The following is an 18,616-nucleotide window of genomic DNA, read 5'->3' as shown; positions in this document are numbered from 1 at the left end:
TATAAAATATCACATAATTGGTTGCATTGCCTTATGGGAAAGCATCTCCATTTCCTTTTCCGGTTGATTGCCTCGATTTACATTTCTAAAGCTGCAGCATGTATAGCACATTTGTATGCAGTGATGTTGTACATACACTGCCATTTTTACTTATTCACTCACCCCACAGTGATCCTCTTTTGCATATGACCTTCCAGACCTGGGCTCGCCAAGGAAGATTACAGCATACCTCCATTAGATTAGAGGAAAATAGTGATTCCGAAAGATTAAAAGAAGTAGCTAGATTTAAAAAAAGGTAGTGAATAGATTGTAATTAAGAAAATGGAACAAAATAACTATAACAGCAAATTAAACTAATTGAAGGTAAAGACAGATCATCATTCACTACAAAACTTCTGTATCTCCATAAATGATTTGCAGTTTATAGATCTAATGATTTACAAGAGCTATCACTCAGTACATTGCACTCACTGCAAGTAGAAATTGGCTTCTTTGCATATCACACAGACACACAGTACATGCATGAGTGCATTTTGCTAGAGGGGTCAGGGTGCAATAGAAAGAAATAATACAGCACGCCCTTTCGCCTCTCTCTCTCTCTCTCTCTCTCTCTCTCTGACTCTCTCTCTGCTTGTCATTCCAAAAAATAGATAATAAGACATGTCTCACTGCTTGGAGAACAGAGAAGTTAACCGAACCTGCGATTTTCTGCAAACTGGAAATATTAGAGTGCCAATTACGTTGGAGAAATACAACTTCAACCCAAATTAAAGTAGCAATATATATGATCCTTGGTTTGATTTTTGCACGGTTTTTGGTGCTAAAAAATGTGTTAAAGAGACCAACTGTCAGTCACACAGGAATTCTGCCATGATGGCAACAAGTGTTATGTCTAATTACTTCAAAAACCTTAATGTAAAGTGCATCATGTGCTGTTGACCAAAATGTCTACAGAAAGGCAAAACATGAATTAAGACACAAGATACACAGAAGAACAGTGCTGCATGTCAGAGAATCCCCCAACAAATCCATATAGTGATGATGCAGTCACCAAAAATGTATAGCACAATTAATAAGTCGGTGTGAAGCCCAAATTAACGAGACCAGGCAGATAACAATAGCTGTTTTTATTCTTTTTTTCCAAACCAGGGAAACCAAGCTAAATATGTGAAAACATATTTAGCGGAGGAACAGGAAAAAATGAAACTGAAGGAGAAAGGAGATATAGGAGTGAAACGAGAAATGAATTAGAAATGTGTGAAAATAGCTATTGTGACATTTTATTCAAATTAGTGACAAATCCATCTACTTTGAGTTGGCAGGGCACCAGATGACTCATATTTTAAGTTAGCATACAAAAAAATATGTAAATGCAGGTGCAAATTATGCAGTGGGGATGTGGAGGCAGTTGACTGTTTTCACATTGCCCTGTTGGATTCTCTTCCTGGAGAGATGCTAATGTGTGCTATGGCTCAGGTAAACAAAACAAACACACTCTGCTTCCTACAAACTGCCACACACTTTTTAGAGTATCTATAATATAATTGTTAAATGTACTAATTTGAATCAAGCTCTAAGTCCCACTAAATGTCAAAACACCGGCCTGATTTATGTGATGCTTTTGCTTTTTGATATTGCATTTCACTTTTGAGTTACAGTACACAATGAGTTAATACATAAAGAAACCCAGACGTGAGCGCAATACCATAGAGCACTTGCAGATTGAGTCCTTCAATGATCACCTCTTATAAAGTATGAACACAGGATTCAGAGGGGAAATAGATGGTAAATGACACGTGACACCGGGATATCAGTCACATTCAGATCCTCAGCACCTCAAGTCCATGCATGTAACATTAGGCAAATTGACACCATGAAAAAAAGTGGGTAGGTCTAAAAATGTAGCTACTGTACTCATCTTTCCACAAGAGCACTGTGGTGAGACACATTAGAAAAGAGAACAGAGTATGACAGAAATGCAAAACATGTCTAAAAATGTAAGGATTTGTGGCTATAAGGAGGCAAAATAACACATCTCTACTGCTATTGTCTCCACATATACCTGGATGTGAAGCCAGGATAGAAGTGTACATATTCTAGCATTCACTGCATGTTTTTCTTTATACATTTCTGTGTGAAAAGTGGCACATTTATGTGTAAACACACAATTTAACACATCTGGCTTTTGGTGTGAAAGTAATTGGAGAGTGTGAAACCAATGAATCCAAAATAACAAACAGAAATGTTGCTATGATGGGCCAGGCCAATGAAAACCAAAATGTAGGTGTGAATGCACCCTTAGACTGCTAAACAAAAGGGCGTAACGGAAGGAACCTTCTAAATCAATCAAGCACTCTGTTGATACTTGACGTCAGACCAGTGGAAAGCTACAGTTTTAACTATCTATGTACGGTGTGGCTCAAATTCCTGAGCTCATTTCTGATTTAGAAAATGCCTTTTAAACTGAGATTCTTTCAAAAAATCCATGTGAAACATTAACACATTTTCGTCTCAAACACCCTGTGAACAAAATCTCTTTCCACAGAAAACTGCTGATAAAAATTTAAATGTTAAAAACGTGCTGCCTGTTTTATTCATTCGGACTATTAAGCCACTGCACATGGATAGAAAGGCATCAAAATGCACATGAGGTATGTGGAGACCTGATTTACCAGCTATGAAAGACTGCACACTACTGTGGAAATGCCTGTGATTTAAATAGAAGCCACTTTGATTTCTGTGCTATGTTGCCTGGTCAGTTAACCTAGATGCATTTCAAACATGAAACACATCCGTAATTATTATCCCAGTTGAGTTGTTATGATTTTAATGGGTCAGGTATGCGTGGAATACACAAACCATCCTTGGTGGCTGGGTCTGAATAAGTAAGCATGATAATTAATCAGCTGCTTTACATACTGTACTGTTGGTCTAACATGTAATGTGCAATTTAATCTTGAAGCTGATTGATTAAAGCAATTACTGGATGTGTCATTGGTTACAGACTAAGAGGATTTTCAGCTTTTTCAGCTTTTCTTTTTAGATGATTTTCCACTTTTCTGTTATTTTCTTGCAATTTTAAAGATAATGCAAACTCTGCATCCTCAGGCACAAACCTCCCCAGACACACTGCTCCAAAGCAAAACAGGGATCTTACAGAGAATTAGCAGCCACCTTCAGTTTAAGGGGCTAAATGTTGGGACAGCTAGAAGGACACTGTTTGCGGATTCCAAGTTATGTTCAGGCATGTTCACAGATTCCAGGAGTTTACTTAATGCTCGACCCTATTTTTTTTTTTAACAGGTTCTGAAATCACTTCTGAAATAAATTGACTGATGAGAGCCTGTTTAAAAGTCCGGCTGTAGCATTTTCCTCACTGAGCTGAGGTTTAATTTATACAGGGAAAAAAAGTCAGTGATGGTTAAGGCACTCTGATGCAAAGTTATGGATTACTTTTTTCCAGATCAGCTAAAAAGAGGAAAGGTCTAATTTTGGCAATGCTCTAAGCTGTAGGAAATAACTGAACTTTAAAGTCAAAACTAGAGTCTGAGTCATGTACCACTGCCAGATTTCTGGCTGCGTGGCTGCGTGCCTCACAAAGGTGAGGTTAAAAATTCTTCCTCCTCTGTATTTCTCTTTCAAATATAAGGGTGTACAACTGGAACACAGTGGAACTGCAGCTTCTTTTCAGCTATCTATTTTCTAAACAGCTTGGACTGTTAAATGGTTGGAGTCTGGATTGAAACTGTAATACAAAAGCTGTACAGGATAATTACAGGATATGATGCATGCTGTACATTCATGCATATGGAATATTGTTTTCATTTAGTATACAGGAAATCAATATACTAACAGAAATAATATATAACACATGCAGTGTGTGTGGTGGGAACAAACTACATATTATTGTTGTTACCATGATTGCTAGAACTGTAATTATTTGTTGTTGACTGATTAGAATTGAAAAAAAAAAAACCTGCAAAGAAATTATACACACCACATAACACACAGAATGTTAGATCACACAAATCTTTATCAGATTTATATACCCATACAATTACTGAGCATGGGGTATTTTTGAACACCATGCACCAGCTCATACATATAGTGTTTGTTTATGATGCTTTTGACTAAAGCAGCTCTATGAGGTCATCCCATGACCGATCAATATGAATGACTTGGATGGTGTACAGAAGATCACATCCCGTTGCATTAAATTTTTTTTCCACGAGGAGAGAAGCGCTTATTTTCCTCACTGAGGTGGAAATTTTAATTCCTCAAGAGTCACAAATGAGTCAGGGGCAGTCTGTTACATCTTAACCTATTAAAACAATGAGCTAACTTGAAACCCCACACTAAACTGGGGTTTAAGGTAGTAGAACTGAAAGCAGATGAGCATCTTTTTTTTTTTCGGGAGAATAGAGGCAGCAAAGCAGTGGAAACACTAGGCAGTTTCTGAGACTTTGAAGAGGAGATCAGCAGTGAGGTTTGCCCTCACTGGCACACACTCTCTAGCTGAAGTGTTGGGTTTTGCAAGGCTCTAATTACCTAAGCTGCCAACACCAGGTGAAGTGCATTTCAGCTAATGAGGCCTTAAACAAAGAGCACCACAGTTTTCTCAACACGGTGAAGTCGACACAAAACAAGGCATCAGGAATTCTTACTATGAATGAAAACATTTTTCTAAAAACAGGTGAATATTAGGCGCAGTTTTCTTCTCGTTGTTTTCCCTGTCAGATGCTTTAGGCCAGTTTAACAAAAACATTAGAACAAGCCATCATCTAGTTCTGCATTATATAGTTTTGCTGAAGAGAAGCTTCCTTTCATGACGCAGATGGTAAACAACACAGGACAGAAAGCTGTTGCTGCATTGCTAACAAAGAGCCTAAATTTGTGCAGGATGTTGCACTTGTGGCCACATACCAATTAGTGATGTCAAATCAGATGTCTTAATGGAAAAAAAAAAATGCTTTGACACCATTTATTTGGATGAACGCAAAAGTGCAACTCACTTGAATGAGTGAATTCACAAGTTTTAGAAACCATGCTTGCACATGCAAAGATGAGAATGAGAAGTTTCTTTTTGCCAGCTTTTTGGGCTGACATCCCCGTTGACACATTATTCAAGTCTTGCTGATGACTGAAAAGACAGAATATACAATACACCAACAACTACCGTATATTTCCGTGCTCCCGGATATTTTGCCAGGCTGTTGTTGTTGTGTTTTTCCTCAGGTGTCCTTGAACAAAACACTGAACTGTTACCTAAAAAGGGACAGCTGGCTTTAGCAGTGCCTGCATGTTATATGCGATTCTCAGAGGACTTGTGCAAAAAAAAAAATATATAAATAAATTCCCAAGGGCACTTTGTATAGCACGGTATCTGAATAATCTGCTGCTCATAATTTTTTATTATTGCTGTTATCATGAGCACTGTTATTTTAAATGTTCGCATGCCATGACATGGCTCTTACCACATGGCTATGCTTAAGTTTGGGCCCGTGTGGCCTTTGGCACCACTCCATCCACTGCTAGCCCCCCCCCCATCTGTTTTCTGCCTTCCTGATGGAGCAGCATGCCAGGGGAGGCCTTCTGCAGCACAGACCCGCCCGGCCTGGACCCATGATGCACCAGACAGGCAGTCCCTGTTAGCAGCAGTGACAAAAGACTCTGTTGGGTTTGTGTTTAATGAGGCGCTACTGTGTATTCATTCAATAATAACAGCCATATGGTTGTCATCGCTGAACATGCCTCCCCACTTTGCTAGAAAGTTCAGCAGTGTCTACAAGGGAGGACAATTAGCATGGTGATGTGCGGTGCATTCGGATGGGTGGGGGTTACTTTCTTATGTTTGTTAATTAGTTTGTGATATGATATAATCATGGAATATAAAAACAATCTGAAACTGATATGCTTGAATGAAAGTTGTTCTCTCAAGTGGCCTATTCATTTTTAGGTTGTCCCACAACAAAAGAAGATTGTTAAGATGAAAAAAAAAAAGGCTTGGGTGAGTGTCTTCTTATCAGTTCAACCACAACAAGTTAGTTAGTTTGATTCACCCTTGAAAAAGATTTAACCACTCGTTTTTTGATTTACTATGTAATTGAATGCGTCACACATGGGTTTGATTTAAATTATCATACGCTGATCATGCAGTATTTGGATAAGCAGTGACAACCATGATGGGAAGGATAGAGTATGTGTATTTCCCTCCATGTATTAATATGTGCATTTCAAAAGAAAAATGGAAACAAAGTGCAAAAAAGTTTTCATGCTTAGCTAAAAACTAGCAGCAGACGAACACATCGGATCTGTGTGGACCGCAGAACAACAGTGAATTGAAACACACATTCATTTGCATTATATTTAGTTGTTTCTCTGGATATTTGGTTAAATTTTACAGTTACATGGAAACCTGGTTATCTTTACTTTTCCTGAAATGTAGTCCCATGAATACCGATCATAGTGACTTGAGTCACAAAACATGAGAAATAGATGCAGGAAATGAGCCAGGTGTCTCCTCCATTGCGAGGGTGTAGTATATTCTGCCATTACACCTCCCTTGCTCTCCTCTGTGTGTCTCAGGCCATAAAACATCTCCCTATTAGCATCCTAGACACTTAGCTGAGGAGCAGCTTCTCTCTTTATATGCAGGCTCAGGCACATGATCATTTCCATTACAATCATTTGGGTGAAAATATGCAGCAGACACAAACATGACATTAATTTTAATGTGGTGCCACAGCTCTGTTCAATTACATTTCATAAAATATTCACAGGGAATCTCACTCTGATTTAGGTAAAAGGGGTATAGCACAGCTGGAACTTCATGGGTTTGCTAACCCAGGAGATGATATATGTATGTGTGTGGAGGTATTTTTCATGGCAGGGACCCTTTGTGCTGTAAAGCCAATCAGGGCTTCCACATGCTGTCCTGTGTTTGATTCAGGACTGCATCAAAAGTACTTTCGCTGGTTACATACAGTGGTGTAACATCTGGGATTGTTAAGGTGCTTTGGAATACAGCCGGTTTTGATACATAAGGGCTCCATCTGCATCAAAAGCTGAGTCTCCAAAGAATACCCTGTTATTTGGGAAATTTAGCTTACTAGCTGTTAGTGTTGCGACTATACTACTAATATTACAGGCCACTGGCTAATGGTGAGAGAAGCAGGTTTCAGCAAGGACATTAAGCCAAAGTATTAGGTAAAGAAATAGAACAGGAGCTAAGGATGAACTGGTGAGGCCACCATACCCCTAATATAGTGCTCTTCCACTAGACACAGACAATCTTTCCAGCCCATAGATATGTGAAATGCCTTCACATAGTCAGTAAGCAAGTCTCTGTTTCGACAGGGCCTGCCACATGCCCTATCACTGTAACAAACACACAGCTGCTGCGAGCATCTCACAGCATCTCTCAGCCACAGCACCGTTGGGTTACAGATCTAAATTTAAAAGTGTCATTCAAATGGCATACTAATACTGTAACAAACATAGAATATGTATAAGTAGCCTGACAATGATGAAGGTCTAGCTTTATTAGCTAAGTACACTGATGGGAACTGCTTCAACTCTTCACTACAAATAAGAATCTGTGACAGGAAATGTATCTGACAGGATCATTGATTTACTTGTTTTGGCAATTTCAAGAAAATGTTTAATAGGATTCTCTATTTGACTTTTGAACCATCAGACCAAGAAAGAATTAAAAGGAGCCACTTAAAGAGCAGAAAAGTTTGTTCACTAATGAGAAACACCTTATAGTCTATTTTCTGAAAGGCCTGACTCATACATTTCAATTGTGGACAGAGTCTCAGTGGCCAAAACAAGTGTAGTATTTGGTTAGTGTTCTCAAATAAACTGCCTTGACTTAGTCTTGCCATTGGCATTTTACAGCTTACACAAACTCTACATCATTATTGCACCAATTATTCATTTGGACATTCGATGTTAGTGTTTATTTTCCACACAAGCCTGCAAATAGGAAATCACCTAACATCATTATGTTCTGCTGTGTGGGACAATGAATAAATGCCATTTAAAAGAATATCATGCTATAAGAAAATATGATTCAATTCATTCGCCAAAGTGTGTAGGTTATGGTGACAATGTCTGTTGTTTTGAATGCTGTGTATAGTAGACTTCCCTTATAAGAAAACACATAAAAGTCTCATTTATACTCACTTGATGTCACATTCCCAGTTGACACAGCAGAAATTCAATCCCGTGTTCATCATGCTGACCAAATACGACAGAACTAGAAAAGTCAGCATGCAGACTAAAATAAAATAGGCAGATGGATAATGTAGAGTGACAAGATAGAGTCCACATGTTTATTTCTAGAAACATTGATAACCTGTTACTACCTTCCAGCAATTGTTCAGAGAGGAGGTGATATCATTTACTGTCCCCTGACCTTGCTCGCGTTGCAGGCAGTGGTTTCCCATGATGCCTTTCAGCAGAGACCGTCAGTCTGTGCTGCCACTCTGCCTGATCACAAAGTGAAGAGAGTGTAAATACAAGTTAAAACTGCTTAAATTGTCTGAACACTTTATGACAAAGAGTCAGTAGTATAATAGAAGGTCACATACAGAACCATCGCTCTATGAGCAAAGACATAGTCTCTCCACATATTTGCATATTTAATTAATTCACAGGGTTAAGGTGATAATGCAAAAACCTGAAAGGGGGGGCTAAACACTTAAAATTCCTTGATTACAATTTTATTGGATAGAGTCTTAGTGCGACCTCAAATTAAAGACGTAATCTATTCACTCAGAGAACCACAGTTACATACAGTACAGGCCAAAAGTTTGGACACACCTTCTCATTCAATGCGTTTTCTTTATTTTCATGACTATTTACATTGTAGATTCTCACTGAAGGCATCAAAACTATGAATGAACACATGTGGAATTATGTACTTAACAGAAAAGGGTGAAATAACTGAAAACATGTCTTATATTCTAGTTTCTTCAAAGTAGCCACCCTTTGCTCTGATTACTGCTTTGCACACTCTTGGCATTCTCTTGATGAGCTTCAAGAGGTAGTCACCTGAAATGGTTTTCACTTCACAGATGTGCCTTGTCAGGGTTACTTAGTGGGATTTCTTGCCTTATTAATGGGGTTGGGACCATCAGTTGTGTTGTGCAGAAGTCAGGTTGATACACAGCCGACAGCCCTATTGGACAACTGTTAGAATTCATATTATGGCAAGAACCAATCAGCTACGTAAAGAGAAACGAGTGGCCATCATTACTTTAAGAAATGAAGGTCAGTCAGTCCGGAAAGTTTTCAGTTATTACACACTTTTTTGTTAAGTACATAACTCCACATGTGTTCATTCATAGTTTTGATGCCTTCAGTGAGAATCTACAATGTAAATAGTCATGAAAATAAAGAAAACGCATTGAATGAGAAGGTGTGTCCAAACTTTTGGCCTGTACTGTATGTAACCCACCTATTTGCACAGATAAAATCATTGACAGCTAGCTGTGCAACGTTAGCTGTGTTAACAATAATTGTAATATCAATGCAGACCAGTGTTTCAAATGAAAAGGAAAAAAAGTCCACTCATACTCAAACTGTTCTGGCTGTCAACAAAACTGAACAATATATATCAAACTCAACAAATGTGCAAAAAGAAAAGCAGCTGTATTATATCCAGCAGGAAGAAGATGACTGCTATTAAAATAAAATAAAAGGTAGACAAAAAATATCACAATGTGACATCGCATACATGGTGCTCTACAGGGACCCCTCAGTGCTGATACTGAGGAGCTGAAAATAACATTTCCCGTCCCTCTGACAAAGTGTCACCCACACAGATTTTAAGCATAAATCATCTTATTCTGAATATAATGCTGTAAGGGTGAATGGCTCTGCCTACCACACGGACTGTAATGTCAGCTAAATCTACCTATTCCACACCGCTCACCTGGGACAAACCTCCTCTATCAATATTAGAAAGTGTCCACTTCCTGCTAAAAACAGACTTCTTGTCGACGCTAGGACCCGTGCCATCACTTTTGTTGGGTGGGTATGACTCGTTTAGAAAAGGGCATCAGGGTTATCCTGAGGGGATGTGACTCAGCATTTCCGTTGGCGTTGCAGTGAGGTCAGGAGGGTTAGAAATAGGTAGCAAAGATGAAGTGATACAAAGACATGACTTTTTTCCACAGGAAAAGCAGTTTGGTTGTCGGGAGTGGTGATACAGCATAGCTAACTAACAACTGCAGAGCTCGGTTCTGGACATTTTCTATGCCATCACTGTTGGTATAGCATTCCTAATATGGATGGTGTTAAACTCTGACAATGTCTCAGTTTGATGCATGCATGCATTGGCATCTGTGACAACTAGTTCTACTGAACTGTTGGGGAAAATCATTACAGGGTGCAGTAAATGATTTGTTGAGATAAAATGCAATAGAAACCAGCAAGATCACTCATGTCCTCTCCACTTATATGTATAGCTTAGCTTTGGAGGATCCTTTATTGTGACCGAATAAAAGTAGTTTTTGTCAGTAAATACTATCGAACACTTTTTTCAATACAGCCATTTATTTGTCTAACAATTTGCATAGGAGTAGGTGACATTCCCTTCCCAATCCCCAAATCAGGTCTTGACGCATTAGAATATACAGTTTTGGGATGAACTAACCTTCCCTAAACAAATAAAAATCAAACCACCTCCTTGCATCATAATACACGGGAGAAAATGTGAATAAAATCAAAAACAGTTCCCAGTTACCTCTTCCAAGATAAAAGATACAAGAAACAATATTTACAGTGTTTAAGAATCGAAGCACATTTCCTCAGAAAATAGCTATCCCAGATCTATTTGAGAAGAGAACTATTTGAAGTTCTTTTTAAGCACTGCTCTGAGCTGAATCGAAGTACGTATTTACCAGACATATATACAACATAAATAGGCTGATATTCACATGGAGAGATGAGATAGGATTGCATTACGCAGCGCTGATGCTTGCTTATATAACCTGTTATTTGGCTTGAACAAACAGTTGTCTAAGACGGTGTAATTTCTTTATTCTCTTTCTGTGAAATCTCAGTGTTCAGTGACCAAATCTCAGTGCTCAAATGTAACATACCTGAAAGAGCAGGGCAGTTTTGTGCTTACAATCTGCATATAATTAGAATATCATTTCTGGGGCAGCAGCTAATCACACAATCATGGATCTTACTTTCTTATAGGTGTGTCAGTAGAGTAAAAAAAAAACAACACTGCAAACCACAAAATGAAGCTTATAAACATGTATTGTGTTATGTATTGTGTTATACAATTGTCTAGATATTTTGTTTTTGCTGTTGGTACCCTCTTTTGCTTTCTAGGAATCAATTTTATCAGTTTTCTTTTACATTAAAGGATTTATTTTAGGTAGCCAAACTAAGTCAGTGCAGCACCCTGGAGATGTTTGCTGCTTGCTCCCTCTGTGTCTGCTGTCCTTGAATTTTTTTCAATTTTCTATTTCTAATTTCATGTTCATACAAACCTGGGGCTTTTTTTTTCGACTTCTTTTAAAAGATGTGGAACTTTTCATGTAAAACAGGTCCCGGCAAGTTCAGGGAATCTGAATCAGTGGGACTACTGTTATCATATCTCTTGGCGTCATTTGTGCAACACCCACATACTGTATGTGTGCTTACAGTAGAAATATAGTTGTACTGCTCACATAGCAGAGTGCGAATGACTCTAGGCAAAGAAAAGCAAAAGAAACTAGGGACCAAAAAATTCAAGTCAAGCAGAGTATTTTGCATAGCTTTGTGCAGTGTAACACACAAGGCAACACCACATCTTTCCCTGTGGTGGTAAATGTCCATGTAGCCTCGATCTGAGACATGAAATCTCTCTGTCAGTACATTGACTAACTGGTCAGTCGCCAAAAATGTGAAATGTTCCTTTAAGAGGCTACACTTAAAAGACTTTCTTTTTTCAGCTTGCTCATGGTCTGCAGATACTGTCACAGGATGAGGTAATGCTGCGATGCCGACGCCTCCTGACGTCAAGTCTGCAGGCCCGGCTGACAACCTGTCTTTCAACATGGCTGACAGCCAAATGATGCCACTATGGTGATTGCCTCTGTCCTTCTCCCAATTCATCTTGGTCCCAGCAAGAGGTGCATAGAGAGGGCATAACAGGTAACCAGGCCAAGGGGCACTGGCAAGGTCCAAATGCCAGGTCATATCATGTGTACTCAGACCCTGACACAGACATCCCAACACTCTGTGCAGCCAAGCATGTTTGTTTACTCATGCAGGTCATCATATCAGTGCCTGGCCTGCATGGCACTGTGCATACTCAGACACAGTATATGGCACATTATATGGAATGAATATCGCAAACAAAAGCATGACTAATTAATGTACTCTCGGCCTCACACAAATAATTACTTTTGTTGTTATGAATTACAAAAGAATAATATTACTGCGAACATTAGATTTATCATTGGATTGTATTTTTTAATGAATTTTCTAGATTAGATTAGACCCCGGTAACCTATAACTGTGTCATCACAAGCTGTCATACAAAAGGTAATTCCAGAGAAACACTCCTAAATCAGAATACAGCCAGTTGCTGTTATTTAGATTTTACTGCATATGATTTCAAATAATCAAGCAACTCGCACTTTATTCAGAGATTAAATACCCACGGCTGATTTTATATTTGTCAGTATCTTATATAAATGACAATATCACTTGTAACTATGGCCTCAAAAATGATCACCAGCCCAGTGATAGGGAATTACATCCATGTTGGACAAGATTTATGCCAATGCCAGTGTTTGGTGTAAATGTAGGAAGTGATGTACACTGTATTGTATGTATTGAGGAGGAAAGTAAGGCTGAGAAGATGCAGATGGTGAATGATGTGGCACATTTGCCTTTTTACGCTGGACACAGGACTTGTCACAGGCCTGCAATTAACATTTGTATTCTTATAAATCATAACTGATCTCTGTCTAGCCATTAACAAGTGTTTTAGTTGCCTAATTCCTATCATCATATTTTATTAGCTAATCATAATTCAGTTGCAATGTGCAGACATTAAAGAGAGAATTCCTTTTTTAATTAAATAAATGGTAAATTTGGAAGGCGGAATGGAGTGTTTTTAACAATTCAATAAAAAAGGTCTTGTGCATACTTCTAAACCCTGTTTATATGAGCGAGTAAAAACGAAACTGAAAAATCCATTCTGCATAGAGACCTGTCAGCCTCCGCTATAGAGAAAGAGAAGAAGAAGAAACTGGGCTACATGCAAACCAGCTTTTCATCCTGTCGGTGGAGCACAACCAGACCAGACAGTTGGAGTAACTACACAGAATCACCTTAACCAGACAGACTGAAACAGCAGAACAAAAACCAGCAGAAAAAAACACAGCCCAACACATGTTAAAGCCCTTGCATAATAGACAATAAACACAGAGGAAATATTTATACTTGCCTGACAGGCGGAATTTGGCATTCTCCACCTGAGGCATCCCAGAGGATGCCTTATAGCGGCCCTTCAGCATGTTGACATATATCACAGTAGACAAGGCGCCCGCCGAAGAGCTCCTCACTTCCTTGGGACTGTAAATTGTCTGTTAGGACTTTCCTTAAACCACAGTACCTGCGTGTCTGTATTTGACATAATCTAATATTCGGACAAAATGCAAGGACAGAGGAGAGGTCCATGAGTTTGCATTAATTTTCCTGTATTATCATTGCCGGTATTTATTTACATCATGGTGTGAGCTACCAATACAACCATATCTCGTGAAATAGCTAATTTTTCACATTATCAGACTGATTATCTGCATTAATAGAAAAAAGGGAGTCCCCAGATGAGGAGAGAAAATTCCTACTATCTCCTTTTTAAGTTAAAAAGGACCTGAAACCTTAAAACGCTTGGCTATTGATTGTTTTGTCATCAATTTGTGCAGGGGTGGCATTCAGATTTCTAAATATGATAATATCTTACCCACCTGGTGAGCCGTACCATCTTTTAAGTACTTTGGAAAGATCGAGTGAAAGAAAATACTGAGTTGCTTCAAGGCTTTATTAGAGCATTGGATGATATGGGTGCTTGAATAAATAATAATAATAATAATAATAATGCATTTTATTTATAGTGCACTTTATATCTGACAGTGCAGATCTCAAAGTGCTACAAGTTTTAAAAAAAACAGATAAAAACAAGATAAAAGAAACAGGTAAAACAACATGGCAAATACAACAACATAAAAAAGCAGCTAAACATTATTTGTTCTTTTGAGAATGCCAGGATGTGGAAGCACCTTTGGTTAGTTTCCTGTTCAGGTAGAGGCAGCAAATGAAAATATGCAGTTTAAGACTCACTTCCAGTGTACAGCTTTGTGGCAAACATGTTTTTCAATTGATTTTTGCCAATCATTATTTCATCAAAATAAAAAATCTTTGCTCGTATTGAAGCAGATTGGTGCAACTGAGACAGTATAGGGTCAGAACCAAATGTCTTTGTATTTGACTCTCAAAGAAAAACTGCTGCATTGGTCATTTGTTCAGATGCAAAAAAAACAGCCTGTGTCTACATTGTGCAGACAGGCTGCATCTTGGGGTTGTGCATTTCATAACTGTTCTTTTCTTGTAGTGGAGGTAGGATGACACTGTTGTACCGCCGCAAAACATCTCTTTTGGACTCTGGGCTCTTTTAGCGCTTCAATTCCTACAATAAACTATGGACAAGAAACTCCTCTTCTTGGATGTTTAACGTACGAGTATGAATGATGGCAGGGTGATAGGTACAAAAAGTTTGATTGAATAAGACACTAAATAAAAAAAATCCAAGCTGTTCTTCCCTGTCAAAGCCTGTTTTGATCAAGGTGGTATGAGTGGAACACCTCGTTCACTCAGATTCAGGAGAGGGAGTGAAATAGACAGCGAGTACTACAACAGAGTTGGGGTTACATCAAAATCCAGTGGCTATTCTCTTTATTTCCATGCTTGTTACAGACAGCCACTGTAAATGTCAAGCCAGTTCACAGATGTCAAATTTGATCCAATCATGCAGTTTGGGGAGACTATAATTGACTAGATGTGGCCAATGCACTTTGTAATGATTGATATGTTGACATGTGCATTCAAGGAATATTTATATAGTAGGAATATTTGAGTTATTTCTGCATTTGAAGAGAAGTATGTAGAGTAATTAATAGGAAAAGTGCCTTCTTCCAAGGACATCCATCCCGTTGTAGGTTGGAGAAAACTAAGCTGATTTTCATATAACCAGCGTTTTTTTTACCCATTTTGTCATGATTCCACACCTCAGCACATATAATGTTTACATGCCAGATGCTTTACACAGCCACATCTGCACAGCACCATATGTACTGGCATCCCAGATGTGATAAACTATATATTATGGAACCGAGTGTAAAATCACCTCTTGTCTCTGTTTGTGAGCTGTGTGTGCGTAGGGTGAAATAATGCTTTATCCGCAAGTTTCCACTTCTTCTCAGTAGGGAAGTGTACATAACTGACACCTGAAATGCACTGGGCTAATCAATGGGGTGTCGTTTAGTGGATTTAATGGACATTCTTGTTTGCTTCAGCCTCACTTTGTGATTTATGCAGCTGGAGCAGTTTTACATAAAATCTTGATTAGTGCAGCTGCAAGACAGCTAATGGCTTTAACAATGTTTTGGGTTTAATTTTGTCACATTGAGAGACACACTACTTTGGTTTTGATTCTGCTGCACATTTGTATTTAGCTCCTTTTCAAGAAATCACCTCCCCTTCCTTTAAAAAAAAGAAAACTGTTACATAGCTAACTGGACATCTGTCTTTTCCTGTCTTTTTTCCTTCTCCTACCCAGCCATCCATTCATGCCTGCTCTTACATTCCACTTCTCACCCGCCTCCCATCCACCACCTTTTTCTGTTCCTTCCTTTTAGTCATCCATCTGTGACAACCTACACCTCCCTCACACACTTTGAGTTTGTCCATTTGTTGCTTTCTCTCACAACACAGACACACACCACCACTCACCCATTTTGTCTGTCTACCTGTTGTGTCTATTTGCCCTACGCACGCTCTCCAGCCTCTTTCCTGACACCCCCCACTGCTGTTCTCCTGCACAGCAGTTATTCTGTCTTCCCACATCGTGGGCGGTATCAAATGTTTGTGTTACAGCAATGAATGCATACATTCTTAATTTTCCCTTCAATAGTTTAAATCAACCCAACCCCAAATGTTTGCAAGCAGTACTCCTGTATCTCAACCAGTACCTCTTGCTCCTATGTAGGGTTGTCAATATGTAACACTACCATGTGCAGTTTAAAATACAGACGTCCTACAGAGGGACTTTGTGGGATCCCATCAAAATCACAGTGAGGGACTGACACAACATGCATAAATCCTATGATATGCCGGCTAACCTGGGAAGCTGCATTATTCTTGAACAAAGTAATACATGTGTAAATGGTAAGGAGACCAGACATTCCATAATCTATATAGTCTATTTTGTACACTATAGTATTATAATCTACTATTTGTTTTAGAACCCACACATTTGTCATTCCATATGGCAGCTGTTTACTGCTTTGGGCTATAAAGTTCCTTGCTGTGCCATGCTGACTGCTTTATTTTCTCTCAAACTGAGGAGCAAGGTGTCACTTGATTCAGCCTGCTAAATTAGAAATTTTTGCGCGCAGGTATCACAAAACACCCTTTGATTCTAAATCATTAACAGTGGACAGCCTGTTATTTAGAAACACACATTTAGTTTATTTTTTTTCTCTGCATTTCATGACTATTGTGATAAATATTGAACAGTGACAACACAGCTAGACAGACACATAGAAAGGTACGTTATTTACTGTGAAGTGAAATCATATTGTCAAGATAAAATTAGACCTGAGATGAAAAAAATAAAATAATATAAGCTAAAAAAATAGAAAATATTCATTTGAAAACTTGTAAACCAACCTACTGACACATCAGTGGACTATAATTTCAATCAAAGTTGCCCTCGCACATATGTATTTAACACGTACAACAGCACAGGATGCTTTTATGCTGCAGCCAAAGTGCTTATTTCTTACAATCATGTAGTCAAAATAGATGAAATTCACCCAGCAGATGCATTTATTGTGTCTTAACGTTAATGCATCATTTGTCATAGTTCTGATGTGGTATCACTTATGTGTGAAGAGGGCATACAGGGACATCAGGCTGGAAGCTTAATAGACCTCACAAAATCTAGTTCGCCCTGAAATGAAAGATAAGGGAAAATTGGAAGTAAAATGGAGGCCCACGAATGTTATTTTTTAGGTGAGATGAAAAAGGAAGTATTATTCTTTTACCTTTTTGTATTCAGCGTGGCTTGGGTGTATTGGACTGAAGATACCTGGGCATTATTCATTAGGTTTTAAGACACTCCCAGGATAGAGCAAGGCAGGGGGGCTCCTGTAGTTACTTACAGAGGAAAAAAAATCTCCTATCTCTTTCTTTTTTGGATTTTTCTTCCTCCGCCATACTGCTAGATAGGAAAGAAGAGATGGATCACACGTTTGATTGCTGTATAGTACAAAATATGGATTTGAGTGTTTTACCGTTGCATTGCCCACCTACCTGAAAATAACAACTGTTTCAACAACAATCTAATTAAAGAGACAAGCAAAGCGATTAAATGATGGAGCACTTGTATTAGGCTTATTTGTGTATTTAGCTAAAGCCATCATTTTTGTCACTGACTATATTTATATGCACACAATAATGGAATATGACAGCAATTTGATTCCTGGCTGTTTACAAGTGACATGTGGGGAACATTCAAATGTCAAAAAATTGACAGAAAAACCAGCAATGCAATGACATGCAGCTTGATCCTCCCCGAAAATATTAAATTGTTGACATTGTCTTTGTTTATATTACTCTATTAGTTCTATTATTATCTGAATCACAATTTTTCTATGCTTGTAAGCATGTTACGAATTGGTCTCAAAAATGTGGCACAGACGTATCAGAGGAGCTGTGGCGTAGCTAAGGATCACAGGTTTGATCCCTTCTGCAGAAAGCCAGTTTGTCAAAAGCCCTAACTGCTCACTTACAGTAAGTCATTTAATAAGAGACTGAGTTTAATGCCTCCAATATTACAGTGGAAAACATCCACTTGAAATATAACAAAGAGATTAAACAAATAATGAAACACTGCAAATGCCCCTGTGGGTCCAATAAAAGTACAGTGATATAAATAATACCAAAATGAAACCCTCTAAGAGAATGAAGCACATAGGTTTGGTTGCTATTGGAAACTGCTTTGCAAGGGAGTGGCTGGTAATGTCCCTAACGCCTCTAAATGCTGGTGTAAGTAGTCTGCATATGAAAAAGGCTTTTTGTAGAAAACATTTATATTCCTCAGAGTAAGGTATTGAGAAAAATATTATTTTGGAATTTATACTAAAACTTGCAAATTTAAATCATATTCCTAAATACACACAAACACACAATTTTCTCAAAGCAATTGACTTCAGCTTAAAACTTCAAAACCGTTCTCTGTCAGAGATGACTGGCAGTGCTTGTTGACATGTAGCAACATGTTCCATCTTCAGCCCAGTGACCTTGTCTTATTCTCGAC

This window comes from Pempheris klunzingeri, chromosome 6, assembly GCF_042242105.1.
Source record: "Pempheris klunzingeri isolate RE-2024b chromosome 6, fPemKlu1.hap1, whole genome shotgun sequence".
NCBI lineage: Eukaryota > Metazoa > Chordata > Actinopteri > Acropomatiformes > Pempheridae > Pempheris > Pempheris klunzingeri.
The sequence above is the reverse complement of the archived record's forward strand: the minus strand, read 5'-3'. Positions refer to the sequence as shown.